Below are 19,281 nucleotides of genomic sequence, written 5' to 3'. Positions count from 1 at the left end.
TTCTTTTTTTTTCTTATTTACCACACAACAAAAACGTTTCTCTTCCATTGATGTTGTCACTCAGGCAGAGCAAACCATCGCTCCTCAGTGCATCCCCCAAAAGCCAGAGTGGAGTGACTCAGGCAGGGTTTTATTCAAACCATTTGTCCTGTGGTCAGAGCAGATTAAAGGCAGATCAGGTTGCCCTGGGAGCAATGCTGGGACAGTGAGAGTGAGAGATGTTGGCACTTGCTCCTCAAACCACAGGCAGCTCGCGTGACTGCGGCTTCCTCCAGCCTCTCCTGCCTCCTGGGAGTGCCATTTCCATGTGGGAACACCTGTGTGCCCCTGGGATGGGGCAGCAGAGGGTCCCTGGCCACAGGTGTGTGTGGGGCACTGTGGTGTGGTGACCCCAGGGTGGGCACTGCTCTGCAGGGATGGTCAGTGCTCTGCAGGGATGGTCAGTGCTCTGCAGGGATGGACAGTGCACACCAGGGATGGTCAGTGCACACCAGGGATGGTCAGTGCACACCAGGGATGGTCACTGCACTGCAGGGATGGTCAGTGCAGAGCAGGGATGGTCAGTGCTCTGCAGGGATGGTCAGTGCACACCAGGGATGGTCAGTGCACACCGAGCAGGGATGGTCAGTGCACACCAGGGATGGTCAGTGCACACCAGGGATGGTCAGTGCACTGCAGGGACGGTCAGTGCACAGCAGGGATGGTCAGTGCACTGCAGGGATGGTCACTGCACACCAGGGATGGTCAGTGCACACCAGGGATGGTCAGTGCACAGCAGGGATGGTCAGTGCACACCAGGGATGGTCAGTGCACTGCAGGGATGGTCAGTGCACAGCAGGGATGGTCAGTGTAGAGCAGGGATGGTCAGTGCACACCAGGGATGGTCAGTGCAGAGCAGGGATGGTCAGTGCACTGCAGGGATGGTCAGTGCAGAGCAGGGATGGTCAGTGCACACCAGGGATGGTCAGTGCAGAGCAGGGATGGTCAGTGCACTGCAGGGATGGTCAGTGCACACCAGGGATGGTCAGTGCACACCAGGGATGGTCAGTGCAGAGCAGGGATGGTCAGTGCACTGCAGGGATGGTCAGTGCACTGCAGGGACGGTCAGTGCTCTGCAGGGATGGTCAGTGCTCTGCAGGGATGGTCAGTGCTCTGCAGGGATGGTCAGTGCACACCAGGCATGGTCAGTGCACTGCAGGGATGGTCAGTGCTCTGCAGGGATGGTCAGTGCACACTAGGGATGGTCAGTGCACACCAGGGATGGTCAGTGCTCTGCAGGGATGGTCAGTGCACACCAGGGATGGTCAGTGCACAGCAGGGATGGTCAGTGCTCTGCAGGGATGGTCAGTGCACACCAGGGATGGTCAGTGCAGAGCAGGGATGGTCAGTGCACACCAGGGATGGTCAGTGCACTGCAGGGATGGTCAGTGCACACCAGGCATGGTCAGTGCACTGCAGGGATGGTCAGTGCACACCAGGGATGGTCAGTGCAGAGCAGGGATGGTCAGTGCTCTGCAGGGATGGTCAGTGCTCTGCAGGGATGGTCAGTGCTCTGCAGGGATGGTCACTGCACACCAGGGATGGTCACTGCACACCAGGGATGGTCAGTGCACACCAGGGATGGTCAGTGCTCTGCAGGGATGGTCAGTGCACACCAGGGATGGTCAGTGCAGAGCAGGGATGGTCAGTGCACACCAGGGATGGTCAGTGCACTGCAGGGATGGTCAGTGCACACCAGGCATGGTCAGTGCACTGCAGGGATGGTCAGTGCACACCAGGGATGGTCAGTGCAGAGCAGGGATGGTCAGTGCTCTGCAGGGATGGTCAGTGCTCTGCAGGGATGGTCAGTGCTCTGCAGGGATGGTCAGTGCACTGCAGGGATGGTCAGTGCTCTGCAGGGATGACAACTGCATGTCAGGGGTGGCCACTAAAGATCAGAGATGGTCACTAAACACCAGGGATGACCAGTGCACACCAGGAAGGTCACTGCACACCAGGGATGACCAGTGCACACCAGGAATGGTCATTACAGATCAGGGATGGTCACTACATGTCAGGAGTGGTCATTGTCCATCAGAGATACCCACTGCACAGCAGGGGTGGTCATTAAAGATCGGGAATGGTCACTGCACACCAGAAATGGCCACTGCACTGCAGAGATGGTCAGTGCACATCAGAGATGACCACTGTATGTCAAGGGTCATCACTGCATGTTAGGAGTCGTCACTAAAGACCAGAGATGCTCAGTGCACACCAGGGATGGTCACTGCACACCAGGGATGGTCACTATACCCCAGGGATGGCCACAACATACCAGTGATGGTCATTACATGGCAGTGATGGTCACTTCACACCAGAGATGACCACTACATACCAGTGATGACCACTACACACCAGAGATGACCACTACATACCAGTGATGGCCACTACACACCAGAGATGACCACTACATACCAGTGATGACCACTACACACCCGTGATGACCACTACACACCAGTGATGGCCACTACACACCAGAGATGACCACTACATACCAGTGATGACCACTACATACCAGTGATGGCCACTACACACCAGAGATGGCCACTACATACCAGGACAGGCAGGTCAGAAGGAGGAAAGGGTTAAAAAGCACATTCAGCATCTCCTCATCCCTCCCCATTCTGGGGTACCTGCAGGTTTTTTGCCCTGCCTCACCAGCAGAAGGGTTAACTCAGTGTGAGAGCGTGGGTCAGGCCCACCAAAGGTTTTGGGACGAAAACCCAAAGCCTCCTGGAAGATCTGACAGAAAGTTCATGTGATGAGCTGGCTGCAGAGAGGTCCCTGCTGGACCACGAGGATTGGAGAAGGATCCAGGAGGGTTTAAATTGATTTAATAATTCCTGTTACAGTGTCACCCCTTGCACTCGGTGCAGACATGGAGGGAGGGGAAAGACAGTAAACCCCAAACCCCTGGAGCTTCTCCTGACCATGATTTCACACTCTGGAGTGCTCGGGGCTGGTCCTGAGCCCTCTGCTCAGCTCCCAGCACCCTGAGCCAGGCTCCTCTGCGCCAGCACAGCCAGAGATTGCACCACAGAGCAGCCTGGGGATGGAGCTGGCTCAGAAAGAGCCCAGCAGCAAAAGAACATTTGGTTTAATTTTGAGGAGCATCATTTCCCTGATCTGGCTTGCAGCACCTGCCAGCACTGGAGGAGCAGGAGCTGCTGCAAAGGGAGGGAACCAGGCAGGGAAACACCTCGTGCTGCCATCCCTGCAGGTACCCACAGCCTCCCCAAGCTCCAGGAGCTTTAACTTCATTTAGGAATTTAATTTAGGGCTTTATTAGCTCTCAACAAGGCATTTAAAGCCCTGAGTCTGGCAGCAGATGGTCAGGGTCTCTTCTGGCTCTCACTGAAACACAAAGCATAAAACCACAGAAGTGCTGTAAAAAGAGAGAATAAACACAAACCTGCAGTGGGAACTGCTGCAAATTGTCCTATTCGTGGCTAAAAAGGACATTTCTAGGGGTTTATATACGTTTTGATATATTTATATCTCATTGGAGCCTGGCTACCTAAGTCCAGGCAGTGCTCATGCCATGCACCAGAGATTTATACAAAAACTTTCTCCCAAATTGACCAATCCAGCAACTCATACAAACAATCATTTTCCCCATATTAGAAAAAGATGTTGAGGGCTTTGGTTAAGTGCCTCATCTTCCTGAATCCCCCCTTTAGATCCAGGGCATGGGGTTGCAGTCTGGGATGCATTCTGTTAATGCCAAATCAACTCATTACCCAAATCCTTTGAGAAACAAAGGATCTGGCAGCTTTGTCTGGACTTTTATTATGGATTACAACTCTTGTGATCAGTTAATCCAAGAAATTACTCAATTCTTCCAGTTGACAAAGTCAAAATATGATTGCTCTTCAAAGAATGCAAACTCAGAGGAATTAATCTCTTCATCTCGGGGATTTAATAATTTTTTACTAATTTTATACCAAAATATTGCCATGTGTGGGCTCCATAAATCTGTCTCACCCTGTTAGCAGTTACTTTCCCCAGATGCTTTGAACTTTGAGAAAAAGTTGCTTAACCAAAAAACCACAGCTGCCACATGTTGTAATTTCCTCTTTGGGGGCATCTGGTGCTGTCTTTGCAGAGGTTCTGCCAAATTTTCCCCAGGACTTTTTCTCTCTTTGTTGTATTTCTCAGTATCTTTGGGATTTCTCCATATCTTTGGGATTTTATCCCAGAAAACAAAGCTGTGTTGTCAGCAGCTTCCCAACCCCCCCCCCCCGCAAGATGCAGTTGCATAAACTCAGGTTTAGATTTAACATTTAGCAAAGAAATTACATTTCCCAGCCCTTTGAACTCTCCTGGACCTGTTTTCCAATGATTATTGGGCGTTTGACTTTTTGCCTGACCAACATCGGTGTCAAATTCAGGCAAAAAAGTGGAGGGGGGGGGGGGGGGGGGAAAGGAGGGAGGAAAATCTTCTGTGAGATAATAAATTAAGAAGAAAAAGAATAAAAGGTCATGATGTGAAATTTACCTTCATGTTCCAGTGCCCAAAATTTCCCCTTGTGCCTGTGAAGCGTTTCTCCCGACTTCAAAGGCGTTATTTTGGGAGGTGAGCAGGACTTGGCCCCAATTCCTGATGACAAACATGGACATTCCTTGGGTGACCTCTCAGCCCAACACTTCAAAGGTTTTGCTGGAGTTGCACCTACAAAGAATTTGTCTGGAGAGGCACAAAAGCTTCTCCATTGTAGAAGCAGCAGGCACCTGCCAAAATACACAAAGCAACAAGCAGGAGCGGGGGGAAGATCCCTGGGCTCTCAGAAAGGGATGTTTGAGGTGGAAAGTGGGGAATTTCCACTGGGAAAAGCAATGTGGGAGCCCTCTGGAGCCCCCAGCTGCCATGGGAAGTATCTGGAAAATGCCCTGGAGGTGGGCTGGGATCCCACAGGGAGAATGGGAACAGTAATTATGAGGTCCTGATGGTTTTGGGGTCTCCAGCGTGCACTGGGAGTGCTGGAGCAGCCAGGGAGATGCACTGGAGGATGCTGCTGCCCTTTAACTCCTTAAACTCCTCTTAACTCTCCAGGAGAGTTCAAAGGGCTGGGAAATGTAATTTATTTGCTAAATGTTGAATCTAAACCTGAGTTTATGCAACTGCATCTTGCAGGGGGGGTTGGGAAGCTGCTGACAACACAGCTTTGTTTTCTGGGATGAAATCCCAAAGATATGGAGAAATCCCAAAGATACTGAGAAATACAACAAAGAGAGAAAAAGTTCTGGGGAAAATTTGGCAGAACCTCTGCAAAGACAGCCTCCCTGTGAAACCATCACCGTGAAAAACTCCCCAGAAGTTGGTGTTGCAAAGCACAGTTTGCATGAGCAATTTCCTTGGGAATTCCAGGAGCTCCTCACCACAAGCTGCTCCTCCTCCCCAGCGCTCAGCTCTGCTGGGGGCTCACAGATGCTCCACTGGCCATTGCTCTGCTCTATCCAGCCCAGAAGTCTCTCTGATTTTGGGGAAAGAGGAAAAGTTTGGCAGGAAAGGCTCTCCAGCACCACCATGGGCTCCTCAGGTGAGCCCCAGCATCTCCTGCTCGGCCTCTGGCACCACGTGCCCAGGTGGGATCCCAAAAACAGGAGAGAGACACAAAGCACTGAACTCCCACCCAAACTCTGATGCCTTGAGAAGGCTGATCTGGAGCAGAGGCTGGGCAGAGTTCCAGAATAAAGCAGGGATTCATTCAAAGCATCTCCTCCATGGATCCACCTTGGGCAGCACCAGAGCCCAGCCAGGGCTGCACCCAAGATGAACCCAAAATGTCACAAAATGAAGCTAAGATGAGCCAAAATGGTCCCAAAATGAGCCCAAGATGAACGAAAATGGCCCCAAAATGCACGGCCGGGCACGGGGTCTCTCCCTGGGATCAGTTCTGCTCCATTTGCATCTTGCAGTTCATTGTCCCATCCCAGCTTTAGCCCCTGCAGTCCCATCCTTGTTTTTCTCTCTCCAGCCCACGGGGTTTGTGCTCCTGGGCTGAGATTTGGATCATTTGTCCTTGGTGCCCAGCTGGAGCAGGAATTGTTTTGTGTCCCTGCTCAGTGAGGAGAGCTCACCAACATTTAATATGAAGCTCAGACCCACACACAGCAGCACAGGATCTGAAAAATAGAAAAGCTGCAACCTGTGGCATCAGCTCCATCTCTTGTGTAGATTGCAGTAAAAAATTGGTTTAAATAACTCCCCATTTCCAGGTACCAACCAGCAGCAAGGTGCTGTTTCCCAGGAAATCACAGCATAGTTCACGCTCCAGCAGGAATCTTGACTCATTGTTTTCCAATTACTCTTGGGGAGTTGTTTTACTGTGTGCCCATCTAAAAGTTTATTCTCCTCCTGACTAATGCAAGCAGAGAGTGACTTATTTTATTTGGCAAATATTGCTCATTTCTCCCATTGCTGTGGGTTTTTTTCAAATGGCTTTTTTGGGGGTTGTTGTTTCTTTTTTAAAGCACAGATAAAACGAGCTGAGTCTGAATTTCGTTTTGCTTTCTGCAGCTTGGTTTTAAGTGGAAATCTTGTCATCATTGCTCTCCCCTGAAGACACTGAGAGGGGAGTGTGAGTAAGCTGAGTGTATCACCTCCTTCCTGCAGAGCAGACGTGGCTCAGGTTGTCAGAACACTGAGAACTGGGAGATAAAACATCAGGCTGAAGGTAAATGTTTGATTTTTCCTCTTAGATTACACTGAAAGGAATCTTTCTAAAAAAAAAACAAACAAAAAAAAATCCAACAAAAAAAGCAAATTTGGTCTAAAATCTGCCATGGATCAAGAGGAATTTTTAGGAATGTGAATGGCAGAGCTGAAGGGATGCAAGAGGAGTGACCCTGGTTAAATGAGGTCCTTCTCTCCTCCTCCTCACACACCAGGGGAGCCACCACTCATCCCACCCCACAACCAATTCCAGGAGTGGCAGAGGAAGGATCTGCATTCCATAGGATTCCAGAATATCCTGAGCTGGACTGGACCCACAAGTCCAACTCCTGGCCCTGCACAGACACCCCAACAACCCCACCTTGTGCCTGAGGCATCGCCCCAGCATTTTCCCTGGAGTTCCTGTTGTTTTCCATCTTCCTTGGTTTTCCGGCCTTGCCTGGGGCTGTTCCTCTCTCCCATCGAGGCAGGCTTTGCAGTGTCAGTGTATTTAGGGCCTGGATGGCAATTCCCATTAGGCACAGAGGGAACTATGAGACATCTCCAGGTGCCCTGGGGGTGGCTGCTCAGTGGAAGCCCAGGCTGAGCGCCTGTGGTGGTTCTGCTCTGGGAGCAGTGCAATATCCTGTCGGAATGGCAGCAGGACAGCTTTGCAAACACCTCATCTCATGGAATCCCAGTGGGAAATCTGAAAAGGAAAGAGGGAAAGAAGGAAAGAAAGGCCAACCCAAGGTCCAGGAGCTCAGCACCTCCAAGAGCTGCACCCTACACAAGCAATTCCTTAGCAGGGTCCCTGCTTTCCTTCATTAATGATCCATTTGACTGCAATTTGCAGGAGCAGAATTTGGTAATAGAATTAATCTTTGACTATAAAGGAACAGCTGTGAGGCTGAGGAAAATTCACCTTCTGGAAAGTGCTTTGTCTTGTAATGGGCTGCTCTGCTCACATGTGCTCTAATTCCAGTGTAAAGAGGAAAACCATTTGGAAGGGGATGTTATTCCTCAGGGCTCCCTGTTGGAATTCATGTCACTGCAGAAGTTATTATTGTAATAAAAAGTAAAAATGAGTTCTCAAAATACACTCGAGCCTATTATTCAGGACAGCCTGGAAGCAGAACCTTAATGTTAAGCACATGCATGGATCAGTCTGAAGTCAAAGCAAGGGATAAATTGAGGGGAGCTCTTTTCCTGACTCAGGACCCTACACTGATCCTCCAGATAATATAAAAAGACAGGCACGAGCTCATGGGGAAAAAAAATCCTAATCACATTAAATCAGTGGTAAATTGCCCTTTACCATATTGCAACCCAGTTTAGGACAGAGTAAATGATTATGTTTGTTTAGTTTTTGGTTTTGGAACCATTTCTGGGCCAGCTGTGAAGCCAGGCATGTGCAGGGGCACTGCACCCCTGCACCCCATCCCACTGTACACACACATTTTCAAAGGGACTCAGCTCCACCTTTAACATTTGGTTGATTTTCCTCTTCTGTGGCTGAAGGTTCCTCCAGCCCCTCTTGCTCTGATGGTTAAAAAACCTCCCCACTGCACCCAGGGTCAGTTTTGCCCTCTCCCATAATTTCCAGATCCTCCCATTATTTGTAGATTCATTCTAAAGTTCTTTTATGTCTTTAGAGCCTTCACTGCATAGGGATGAGCCAAACCAGCCTCTCTATTCTCCTGTTAGAGGGGAGATCCGTGTCCCCCTGACACAGGTGACCTCAAGGGGAACATAAAAATCCCTGACATTTAAGGAGCAAGTGGAGGGAAAGCAGAAATGCAGAATATGTGGCAAATATGGACGGAAATGCTGGAATTTCAGATCAGATTGTTTGGAGGGTTTCCAAAGTGAAGCAGTAACATTTTAACAAACCCTTTATATGGCATTCCTCACTTAAAAAAAAAACCAAAAAACAAAACAAACCAAAACTCATTCTGGGGTCAGCACAATGCATCTGATCTTTTATTTGGTTCAACTTCCAGCAGCCTGAATTCAGGGGGGAAATTGTAGCATTTTGGGAAGATTTTCCAGCTGTGGAGAGTTGTGAAGAGCCAGCCTGGTGTGCAGGGACAGCTGGTGGCACCCAGGCCAGGAGAGCTGCTCTGATGAACCCAGCAGGCAAATTTCTCTAATTAACAATGAAAAGACAATAACATCCACAAGATATGCCCATGAAAACTTATTTAATGCTCATTAAACTACATATAAATTAAAACTGATTTATAATTATACATCAGTTAAAATAGCTGAAGACTGTTACGTGAGATCCAGAAACTGAGATGCAAAAGTAGATGCTGACAGCAGTTTTGCTTTTGATTTTTAAACACAGGGGGGGGTTTTAATCCTTCCCCACAAAGTGAAAAAAGCCACTACCACATATCTGCACCTGCCAGATCTTTGGGATCCACAACCTGTCCCTGCTTTATCCTCAAATCCACTGTGCACCCACCATGGCCACTGCCAGAAACATGACTCAAAGATGAATTTCTCCTCCTCCCCATCTTCTCAAGGCTCACTAAAAGAACTTCATCAGGGAAAAGTCAGGAGTGAAGTGTCCTTCCTTCCTCCCCTGCAATTTGTCGAGACACTTAAAGGAATTTTAGGAAGGCAAACTCACTCTGAGCATCAGCCTGGCGGGGGCAGAGAGCTGCCAAGTTATTATTGCAGCATTTTGTTATTATTTAATAGGAAGCATCCCAGACATCTTAACAAACAGGAGTCCCTTGCGGCTCTTCTGCTCAGGATTCCTTGGATCCTGTGACTCAGCACTTTATCCTCACAGAAATGGTGTGAAAAACACGACTGGAAGTTGTTTCCTGTGAATCAGCACTTTATCCTCACAGAAATGGTGTGAAAAACACGACTGGGAGAGGCAACAGGCAGCGTTCATAGATGAGAAGAGCTGGGGGCACTCATCAGGAAAGCCTTGGTGGGTCCTTGGTGGGTCCTGTGGGGTTGTGTTAGGGAAGATGAAACAGGAAAGCCTTATCAATATGATTGTCTGGCAAAAGATTTTGAGAATATAGAAACTATAAGTGAGATTGAAATGAAAGCAAGCTTTGAGATCCCTCAGTTACTGAACAAGTAAAAAACAATGGCATGGCCAGCTGAAGGGGATCCCCTTTTGATGGAACAACACCCTCTGCCTGCAGACAGGCCCAAGGGTCAGAGCAGACCCTGCCAGCTTGGCAGAAGGGGCCCAAAGAGGAGTTTTTAGGGTTTAAAATGTAACACAGTGTGGTAATGTAGTGATTCTTATAGGCTGTATGGAAATGCTGTAGGATTTGTATCTTGGACTAGATTGGTTAGTGAGAATTGGAATATTCAACACAGAAGAAGATTTATTGTATTGTAACGGGAACCTCGCTCTCTTATCCTTTTACTCTCTCACCCTCTCATCCTCTCTCCCCCTCTCTTCTCTCAGGCCTGCTCTGAGCTGTGCTGGCAGCTCCCAGCAGGGCCCTGCACTTGGCCCTTTGCAATAAACCCCAGTTCCAAACCTGGCTTCAAAGATCTCTCATCTCCGTCCATCCCAACCATCCTACCCCCTGACACTCCTACAGGGTTGTCCTTTCCAACACAAAATTTTCCATCCCTCTGCCCATGGGAAAGATGCTGCTCCCACTCTGGGTGACCAGGATAACAAATCCTCCTGGAGGGAGACTCCAGTGCTTTCCTCAACCTCCTCGTGGTGGCCACATGAGGGCTGCAGACTGGTTTCACACCAGCATTTGCTGACAGCAAAATACAATGGAAAACATTTCCGTGCAACAATGCTGACCGCATCCTAATTGGCATTTTGTGTAACCACCCCCGGGATCAGCAGATTCCAATTTAGCAAAACCAATCAGTGGTGCTCCAGGGGTGCCACTGCTGCCATCCCTGGCCTCCAGAGCTTGTCCCTGTCCAGCCCTTGGGTGCAGGAAGTCCCATGGTGGTGGCCCAGGGATGGGTCTTGTGGCTGCATCCCAAGGGAAGGGAAAAGAAGGAATTGCAATTTGGTTCAGTCTGCTGGAGTTGGCCACCCCTGGGGTGTCAGTGGGTGCTGGGAAGCCTGGAAGTCTCTTGGAGCTTCTTCAAGAGCAGCTGGGCCTGGGATCCTTGGACTTCCCATCTTTGATCATTCACAGGATGGTTAATGGATGACAGAATCGTAGAATGGATTGGGCTGGAAGAAATCTTAAAAAATATCTTGTGCCACCCCCTCCTGCCATGGCAGGGACACCCTCCACTGTCCCAGGCTGCTCCAAGTCCTGTCCAGCCTGGCCTTGGACATTCCAGGGATCCAGGGGCAGCCACAGCTGCCCTGGGCAGCCTCAGGGCCTCCCCAGCCTCACAGGGAAGGTGGAAGAAAGGAAAGGGACAGGAGGACCTGGCTGTGGGGACAGGAGGACACACCTGGCAGTGTCACAGCACACCCCAGCATCTCAACCACCACTAAAATCCCACCAGGGATGTTCCTCCCACAGACACCCAAAGGGAGATCTGAGCTCGTCCTCTTTGAGTGTTGGATCCGTGTCCTCAAAAAGAAAATTTCAAACTCCAGGAGCCTCCTCATTCTCCCAAATATTTTCTAGAGAAGCACACAGAAAAACTGCATTGAATGAAATGATTTCTCACACTTTATGGATATTGAAATATGAATATTTACATCCCACTTCAGCTTCGAAACTTCTAAGCCATTTCTATCTAAACACCATTTTTGGCATAAAATACTGGGCATTTTCTACCTTGTTTTTTTTAATTTGCAAGAGCACCCAACTGTAAAAACCTTCATTTTAATGCAAATCAGGGATGAATGAAGCAGCAGAGAAACTTTTGCTCCCTTTTTGGGGACTTTTCTCCCAAGTTTTGCTGCCTTTTGCTGGCTGGGGTAGGCAGGGAGACACTTTGAGTCCCACTGCTGTTTTCCCCAAGCATTCCCACAATTACTCCTCAGCCTTCTGCTCCCTGTCCTGAGATTCAGAAGCAAAAAAAAGACAGTACAGGAGGTTTTGGTGGATTTTCCTTCTGTTGAGCTGTTGTGGGGCTCCTGTGCTCCTCCTGAGCTCTCAAAGAGCATGAAAAGTTCATTTTCCTCCCTTCTCTCCAGTTCTACCTCTCTACTCCAATCCAGGGCATAAAAACACAACCAGTCATGCCAGAGAAACATTTAAAAAATATTTTAATGCCCGGATCCAGTGCTGGGGCCACAGGAGGAGCTGGAGCTGGGGCAGGACAGAGCGTGCAACCACCAGCCAGGGTGAGAAAGTAGGTCCAAGGTGATCAGAGTGGAAAAACAAACCCTCCACGTCCCATCCCATGCCATGCCACGCCAGGGTTGTTGTTTTCTCCTTGGAGGTCGCTCAGGAAGTTTGCAGCAGGATACGCCGCTGACCTCTGCTCCGCTCGCGAGCCACGGTAACGCCGCGCTCACCTTCTCTCACACCACAAACACAAGGTTTCCTCCCTGGGAATCTGGCTCTGCCTGCAGGTTTCCTGTGCTGGGCAGCAGTTTAACCCTTTGGGATGTCCTCATGCCCCAGTTGGTCCAGTGGGATCCCTTGGGGAAGCAGCTTTGGTTGGGATTGACAATCAGCTTTGATTGGGCTGACAGGAATGCTGTCCTCAGTTATCTGAGCTTTGTGGAGAGGAGGGAGGAATAAATGGTGAAAAATAAAAGTTGTCTGCTTTATTTTTTTTTAATTAGTCAAAATTCAGTGTGGGGGGTGCTCTGCTTGGTGCCATGACCAAAGAGTCCAGAATACCAGAGAATTCATTCCAGAAACGTGGAGATTCTACCACCTGGATGCAAAATCCAGAAAAACTCTCTTCCTGGTGAGGAATCCTCTGGAAGGAGCACAGGTGAGTCTTTGGGAAAGCCCCAGCTTTGTCCCAAGAGATGTTCTGTCCTATGTGCCTATTTCAGCCCCAAGTAAGTTTTAGATTAATCATGAACAGCTTGGAAGGTGGAATTCGCATCCTACAGGTACATTCCAGCCCCAAACATCTTCTGGAAAGGAGGCAGGAGTTATTCTTACCCTCCATCTCTGCAGCACTTGCCCTCACTGGGTCCATCCAGGGATGGATGGTTGGAAAAAGCAGAGGGACAGCCCCATCCTGGGGGCTCTGGTGGTTCCTGCTTGGTTTAATTCCCCTTTGTAGCTTGGGTGGGGCATGGGGGACACGACAGCAGCTCGAAAACAGGCTCTGGAAAGAGCGACTCACTTGCTGAGCCATTGAGGATGTTGTTTATATGTGAGATCCTGTTTTCTTCCTCCAGCAAAGTGCTTCTCCTCCCAGGTGCATCTCCCGAGGCTCCCCGGGGTGAGAGCGGCTTCCTGGCAGAGTGACCCCGTGGGAGAGGCCGGGATCAGCCAGGGGGACAAGCCCCATGTCCAGGGGAGGAGCCCCCCAGCCAAGGGTCTTGGGATGAGCAGTGTGAGGTGATAAATAAAGTCCCCTTCACCTCCATAGTGGAGAGAGCAGGACCTGGGTTGAGCACGATGTTATTTGGGGCTCCTGGAATCCTTCAGACTCCCTGGAAACAGCCCCAGGTGTTGGGGGAGCTCAGGGTGGAAGGGGCCATCACCACCACAACATCCAGCACTGCCTGGGCAGCCCTTGGAAAGCCCTCAGGATGCAGAAGTGCAGTGTGATTTTCCAGAGAACAGCTCCAAACGACAGAAAAGTGGGCACTGGTGGGACCCCCCTCCAGCACACACCTGCAGGAGCTGCTCTGCACAGGGGAGGTGGCAAGGAAGGAGAAGGAAGATGGTAACTCAGGGGGACAGGCCAACAAATGGGATATTCCTGATTATACTCCAAGAGTTTGGAGAGGAGGCCTGAGCCTAGGGAGGCCGCGCCAGGACATGGTGGTGTCACCATCCCGGGAGTGCCCAGTGATACCCTGGGGGGGGATACCCAAATATTTCCCCCACCTTCAGCACCTCCCACCTGCTGGAGACACTGCCTGGGCTGGCACGTCCCTGGTTCCAGGAGGGGAGGACAGGGCCTGGCAGAGCAGCAGCTGCCAACATGGGAATGTTTGAACAAGGAGCGAAACCTCATTTAAACAAATAAATAAACAAGCTGACATCCTCCAGGCCCAGGTTTATGATAATAAAAACAGAGCACACAGCTTGTGGGAGGAAAATACATCGTGTATTTTCACATCTCCCGCTTCCTCCGAGACCGTCGCAAGAATTTCCTCCGAGTCCATCGCTTCCTCCTGACATTTCTGAGCTCAGAAATCCCTATCTGAGCCCTGGTGCCCTCTCCTTGGTGAGTGATGCAGGAAAAGCCTTTGAAGGATCCCCGTCAGGCAGATTTTTGTGGCTTTGAGGTGCTGGAGGCAAGACAGAGACAAAGCAGAGCTGGGGATGGGCACCCAGCACGTCCCAGCCTGGGGGTTGGGACCCTTTTTCTCTTTTTTCAGCCCTGGAGGTCTGTGCAGAGCAGCACTGGGCAGTTTCATTTACTCACATGATGGTGTCCTCCAGCCAATCTTCCTGTTGAATTCCAAGGAATTTTCTGGCGGAATCATCATGGAATGGTTTGGATTGGAAGAGATTTAAAGCTCATCTTGTTCCAGGGCAGGGGCACCTCCCACTAGACCAGGCTGCTCACAGAGGTTCTGAAAAAAGAAGCTGCAACTGGGACCTGCACCTGCACCTGGAGCTGAACCAGTTCCATCTTTATTTTATAATAAACTCCTCTGTTCCAGTTTGCAGTGGAGGAATGGACAGAGACATCTCCCACACTGATAACGTGGGGTGTGATCAGGAACTCAGAGCAAAGCCATGGTTTAGGAACAGGCAAAATTAGGCAAGAAATTTGCTGGAGTCACAAATAAACTCTGGGATATTTTAGTGTTATTTCTGTGTTATTTCTGTGCTTAAAATGCTTTCAGAAATGGGGCTGAAGCATTTTCCTGGTGTTCAGATCCTCGAGCAGCGCTCAATTGTTTGCACTAAGTTGTGAATGAGCTTGGGAAACTAAATCTAAGAATTCAGTAAACAGGTTATGGAGATGGGAGCTGGGATATCCTGGAAAGCCCCAGCTGCCCTGAAAAGGAAAAATAAAAAAGGAAAAAAATGCAAAAAAAAAAATCACGAGTGCATTCCAGAGTCTTTTAAATGAAGGTCAAGTTGCCCCAACTCTGGCTCCAGCCAAGGCAATTTTTTTCCTAAAGATCAGATAATTTAGGCACCTCTGCCCTAAAGCAGTGACCTCCAGCTGTCCCCAGGGGCCGTGTCCCCAGGGCAGTGCCATCCACGCCTCCACAGCCCCCAGCCTGAGAGCGAGCCCCAGCAGCGCTATCACAGAGGGGGGAAAAAATAAAGTCACCTTGGGAAGAGAATGCTTCCCATTTTTTGGCTCTCAGAGGTGTCAAAGGAAGCAATCTGACGTCGAAGGGCCGGAAAAAAACAGCTCCTTGGCCGATGTTGGTGCTGCACAGCGAGGTCACTCCACAAGCTATCAGTGGCTTAAAAATAAATGCAGCGTGGAGGCTGCCATTCAGCCATATCCTGGATCTGAAAGCTGCAAGCAGGAAGAAACTGGAATGACCTTCCCTCCCCCCTGCCCCATTCCCATGGTGTTTTTTTTTCTTTTCCACGCTCCTGGCTGTAAATCAGTGAAATTTTTTCATTGCGGAGGTTGAAAGCAGCCCAGTGAAGGGTTGGTGTGGGTGATGCCAGGCTGTGTGTCCCCTCCTGGGTGTCCTGTACAGGGGTGGGAGCTGTGACACGGAGCTGTGGCAGGGAGCTGTGACAGGGGACGTGTTCCCAGGTGTCCCCAGGGGGCTGCTGCGTGCAGTTTGTGTGTTCTCTGCCTGGACACCTGGGCTGGAGGCCGAGCTGAGCCTGCACGGCAGCTCCGGGCACGGATGGAGGGCGGTGCTGGGGTCACCAGCCCTGGATGGTTCAGAAATGTGTGGATGTGGCACTTGGGGACAGGGTTTAGTGGTGGCCTTGCAGTGCTGGGTGAGTGGTTAGACACAACAATCTGAATCTCTTTTCCCACCCCAGTGATTCTGTGATTTGATGATGATGATGATGATGATGATGATGGTGATGGTGACCAGGCCCACACCCCGGTGCTGCCTGCAGAGCGAGTTCTCCGACACGCACACGGGAAAAGAGAAATTCCTCTGTGGAATATATTTACTTAGTAGCTTCTCCAGCAGATTAAAAAGACATCACAAACCCATCAGTATTGTCCCAGTGGAGCCTGTCCAGGCAGGAGTCACTCACACAGAGGATGAGACATGGGAGGTGAAGCTGCTGGGGACACGGGAGCTCCAGGAGCAGCTCAAGAACAGCTCCAGCAGCTGCAGATCTGGCCCTGTTCACTCCTGGTCTGTGAAATTTACCTTTTTTACCTTCCTCCCTCCTCCAACTTCCATCAGGATGGAAAGGAATCTCTGAATGAGGAACCTGGGGCAGGCAGGGGTAGGAGCAGACCCCTCTGGGAAAGGAGCTCCCAGGTAGAGGTGTAAGATTTTGGGTACTTTAAACAGTCCTTGGCCAGGTGATCCTCACCTGAGAAGACCCCAGGGCCCCATTTCTGCTCCATCACCCAGCAGATTTTGGAAGAAGCTCCACAGCCAAACTGGGAGCTCTGTGGGAATGGGGTGCCCAGGCTCTCTCCTTGCAGTAAAATCAGAAATACTGATTTTTTGCCCTGCACTTCCAGTCTTAGTGAGGCTTCCCCAGTTAATGCCAGAGATGTCCACGACAGGGATTATCTGGAGAGCCTGGCCATGCTGAAAAGTTGACACCAGCATTACAAGCATTACCAAACTGCTGGGGGCTTCTCCCCACCACAGCAGCACAGCTGGGCTTCTACTGAATCAGCACTGTTACAACTCCTGCTGCCCTTTCTGCACCCCTGTCAATCCTTTTTCCACCCAGCAGCAATGGTGAGAATCACCAAGGTAAAAATCTGTGGGCAGAAAATCAGCTTATGAAACCCGTTTACATTTTCTCCTGAGAAACTTCAGAACACAGGAAAGAATCGACACCCAAACAGAGAAAGAAAAGGAAGAAGATTTATGTCTCCTCTGCTGAGAGGATCAAAACCAGCCATGATGTAATCTCTGATGGAGCCCACAATCCCCTTTTGATGTCTGCAGGAAGGAAAGAAGATGCTGAGAACTTTCTCAGCTCTCTGGACGTTATTTCCACATCCAAGGTCAAGAGGTGGTGGAAAGAAAAATAAAGTCCCACTGGGAAATGAGGAGTTGAAAGAGCCCTTTCCTTCCCTGGGGCTGCTGGGCAGGGGCAGAGCTGTGCCCAGGGGTGCTGGGATGGGTGGGTGAGTGGTGGGATGAGTGAGAACCACAACCCCATTCCCAGCTGTGCCAGTGGCTGTGCAACACCTGCACAACTGAGGGGCCTTCAAGCAGCTGTGGAAGTTCACAGAGGGATTTGGGAAAGCAAAATGTTGTGGCCACAGATTGACCTGAGTGTCCCCTCCCACAAGAGTGCTTGATCCCACCATGCCACTCACAGGGAACCCCTAAATTTAGACCCACCAGCTGTGAGAGGCATGAGAGGTATTTAGGGACTATAATTTTAGACAAAGCATAATAGTGAGATATATTTAATTGTGTTCTGTGGGGGCCTGAGCCATGCCAAGTATTTTCCATGGTTATTCCTGTAGACCTTGACGTGAATTAGCAGCAGCCACAGCAATCCCTGGGCAGAGCCTGCAGCACGAGGGACGGGAGGCAAAGCTGAATTTTGCATTTCACCCCAGCTGGGCTTTGTGAGGGAAGCACTCTGGCATCCACTGGAGCTGGGAAAAGAAAAATCCCCCCTGCAAAGGCCAGGTGTGAATCCTCAGCAAGGCTTCGGCCCCAGCTCTTCCCAAATCCCCTGCAGGATGAACAGGGCAGGCATTGGAGTGGTCAGAGCTCCCCACCCCAACTTCCTGAGCTGTCCCCATCCCCTCCTCTTGTCCCCCTCCCTTCTTCTTTTCATCTTCTTGCATTTCAGGAGACAGAGGAGGAGGAGGAGGAAGGGAATGGTAATTTTGACTGATGATGAGGAAACAATTTGGTGTAACTCGAGCCAGTTTTTTGTCAAACACTCAGCACCCAGCATCATTTTCCTCAGCCTGGGGAGGCTCATCTTACCCTACTACCTGGAGGGTGTTTAACCTCCCTCCATCCCCCCAGCAGGTCAGAGTTTTCCAGACATCCAAGGAAAGGGGAATTTGTGTTTTGGGTTGGTTTTTTTGTTTTTTTTTATTTTCTCATTTGTCTGTTTTCCAACACCACTTGTCCCCTCTGCCTTGGAGTATTTGTGCTGACAGGAGAAGACCAAAGTGGAGAGGAAAAATCTGGAGAGCTCCAGCTGCACTGGAGGGACTTGATGCAGCTCTAGGAATGGATTTAATAAAAGACAGGACAGAGGGATCAGAGATCAAGAGCTGGTCCAGCCCACAGGGTAAGAAAACTCCCTTTTTTGTCTCATTTTTGTATCTGTGGCCCTTCCAGTTCAGCTCCTGGGGCTCCCCTTTTAGCTCAGAGGTGTTTTATTCCCCCAGCATCTTCTCAGTGATGGCGGCCACGGGTGGGAGCTCCCCCAGCCCTCACTCCAGGTTCACAGAGCTGGATGGGAACAGTTTTGGCTGATAAAATCTCATCCAGGAAGGTCTGGACCAAAAGGTGAAGCAGCTCAGAGGAAGGACAGCAGGAAGAGAAGAGTCACTGCCAGCTCCTGAGTCACAGGTCCAGGCAAGACCTGCATTATGAATAACACCCCTTCCTTGGCTGACTAAAAAAGGATTAATTTTTAAAAACCCAACTGATTTTTATTATTAATGTCCTACCTGGGTGCCTCACGCTTGCAAATAAAATGAATTTGGGTTGCTTTCACATTTATCTTCAAGTGGTTTCACATCAAGTCTTACAGACATAAAAAGTGGCCTGCAAAGAAAACAGAAGTTTTTTTAATATGTTTGCCATCAGATGGTTTCACGGGCATGTTATTTTCAACCCATAGAATCTTATTAATTTCAGTTTTTATATCTGATGCCTGTTTTAAATAAAAAAAAAGGAATTTGTTGGGGTTTTTTTATGATTTGGTACAAATAGGAATACACAACATCTGGTAAAGTTGCATGAGCATGTGGTTCCAACCTGCTCAGAGCAGTTGCAAGTGTGTTCTGAATATTTATCAGGTATTCTAACCCAATTATTCCCTACTAATCAATAAGAAAGGAATTATCCCAACAGCTTCCCTACCATGCATGGGATCACAGCAAAATTAGGAAGAGTGCATGGTTAATTACTCCAAGTGCTTCCTGGGTGTTTTACAAGGCACCTTTTCCAGGGAGAAATGGCATCCTGAAGGTGCTGTGGCTCTGCCTCTGGGCCAAGGAAAAGGTGACAGGACCAAACCAGTGTCACCTTCCCGCAGCACCGGGAGGGGCACGAGCCTGCCACGCTCCCCAGCCCGTGCTCCTGTGCCACAGAAACCTCTGGGAAGGGACACAACCGACAGGATTTAGGACCTGAACGACTTCTGCAGGTCTGGGCAGGCGTGCTCCTGTCTCACAGCCAACAGGCAGGAAAA

General features: G+C 49.8%; 1 protein-coding gene across 1 annotated transcript in view; it reads right to left on the bottom strand.

Moving 5' to 3' along the window:
* Positions 1 to 9,537: 9,537 nt before the first annotated feature.
* MAP2K6 (mitogen-activated protein kinase kinase 6) overlaps positions 9,538 to 19,281 on the bottom strand; it is an 87,510-nt gene continuing 77,766 nt past the window's right edge. Inside the window, exons 13-14 of the transcript XR_008508708.1 lie at positions 18,536 to 18,632; positions 9,538 to 9,662 (exon numbers count right to left, since the gene is read on the bottom strand). The gene's annotated coding sequence lies outside the window, so the exon portion shown is untranslated. The remainder of the gene's footprint in view (positions 9,663 to 18,535; positions 18,633 to 19,281) is intronic.

The sequence above is a fragment of the Molothrus ater genome, chromosome 19 (genome assembly GCF_012460135.2).
Source record: "Molothrus ater isolate BHLD 08-10-18 breed brown headed cowbird chromosome 19, BPBGC_Mater_1.1, whole genome shotgun sequence".
NCBI classification, from domain to species: domain Eukaryota; kingdom Metazoa; phylum Chordata; class Aves; order Passeriformes; family Icteridae; genus Molothrus; species Molothrus ater.
This window is presented reverse-complemented; position numbering and strand designations above follow the sequence as displayed.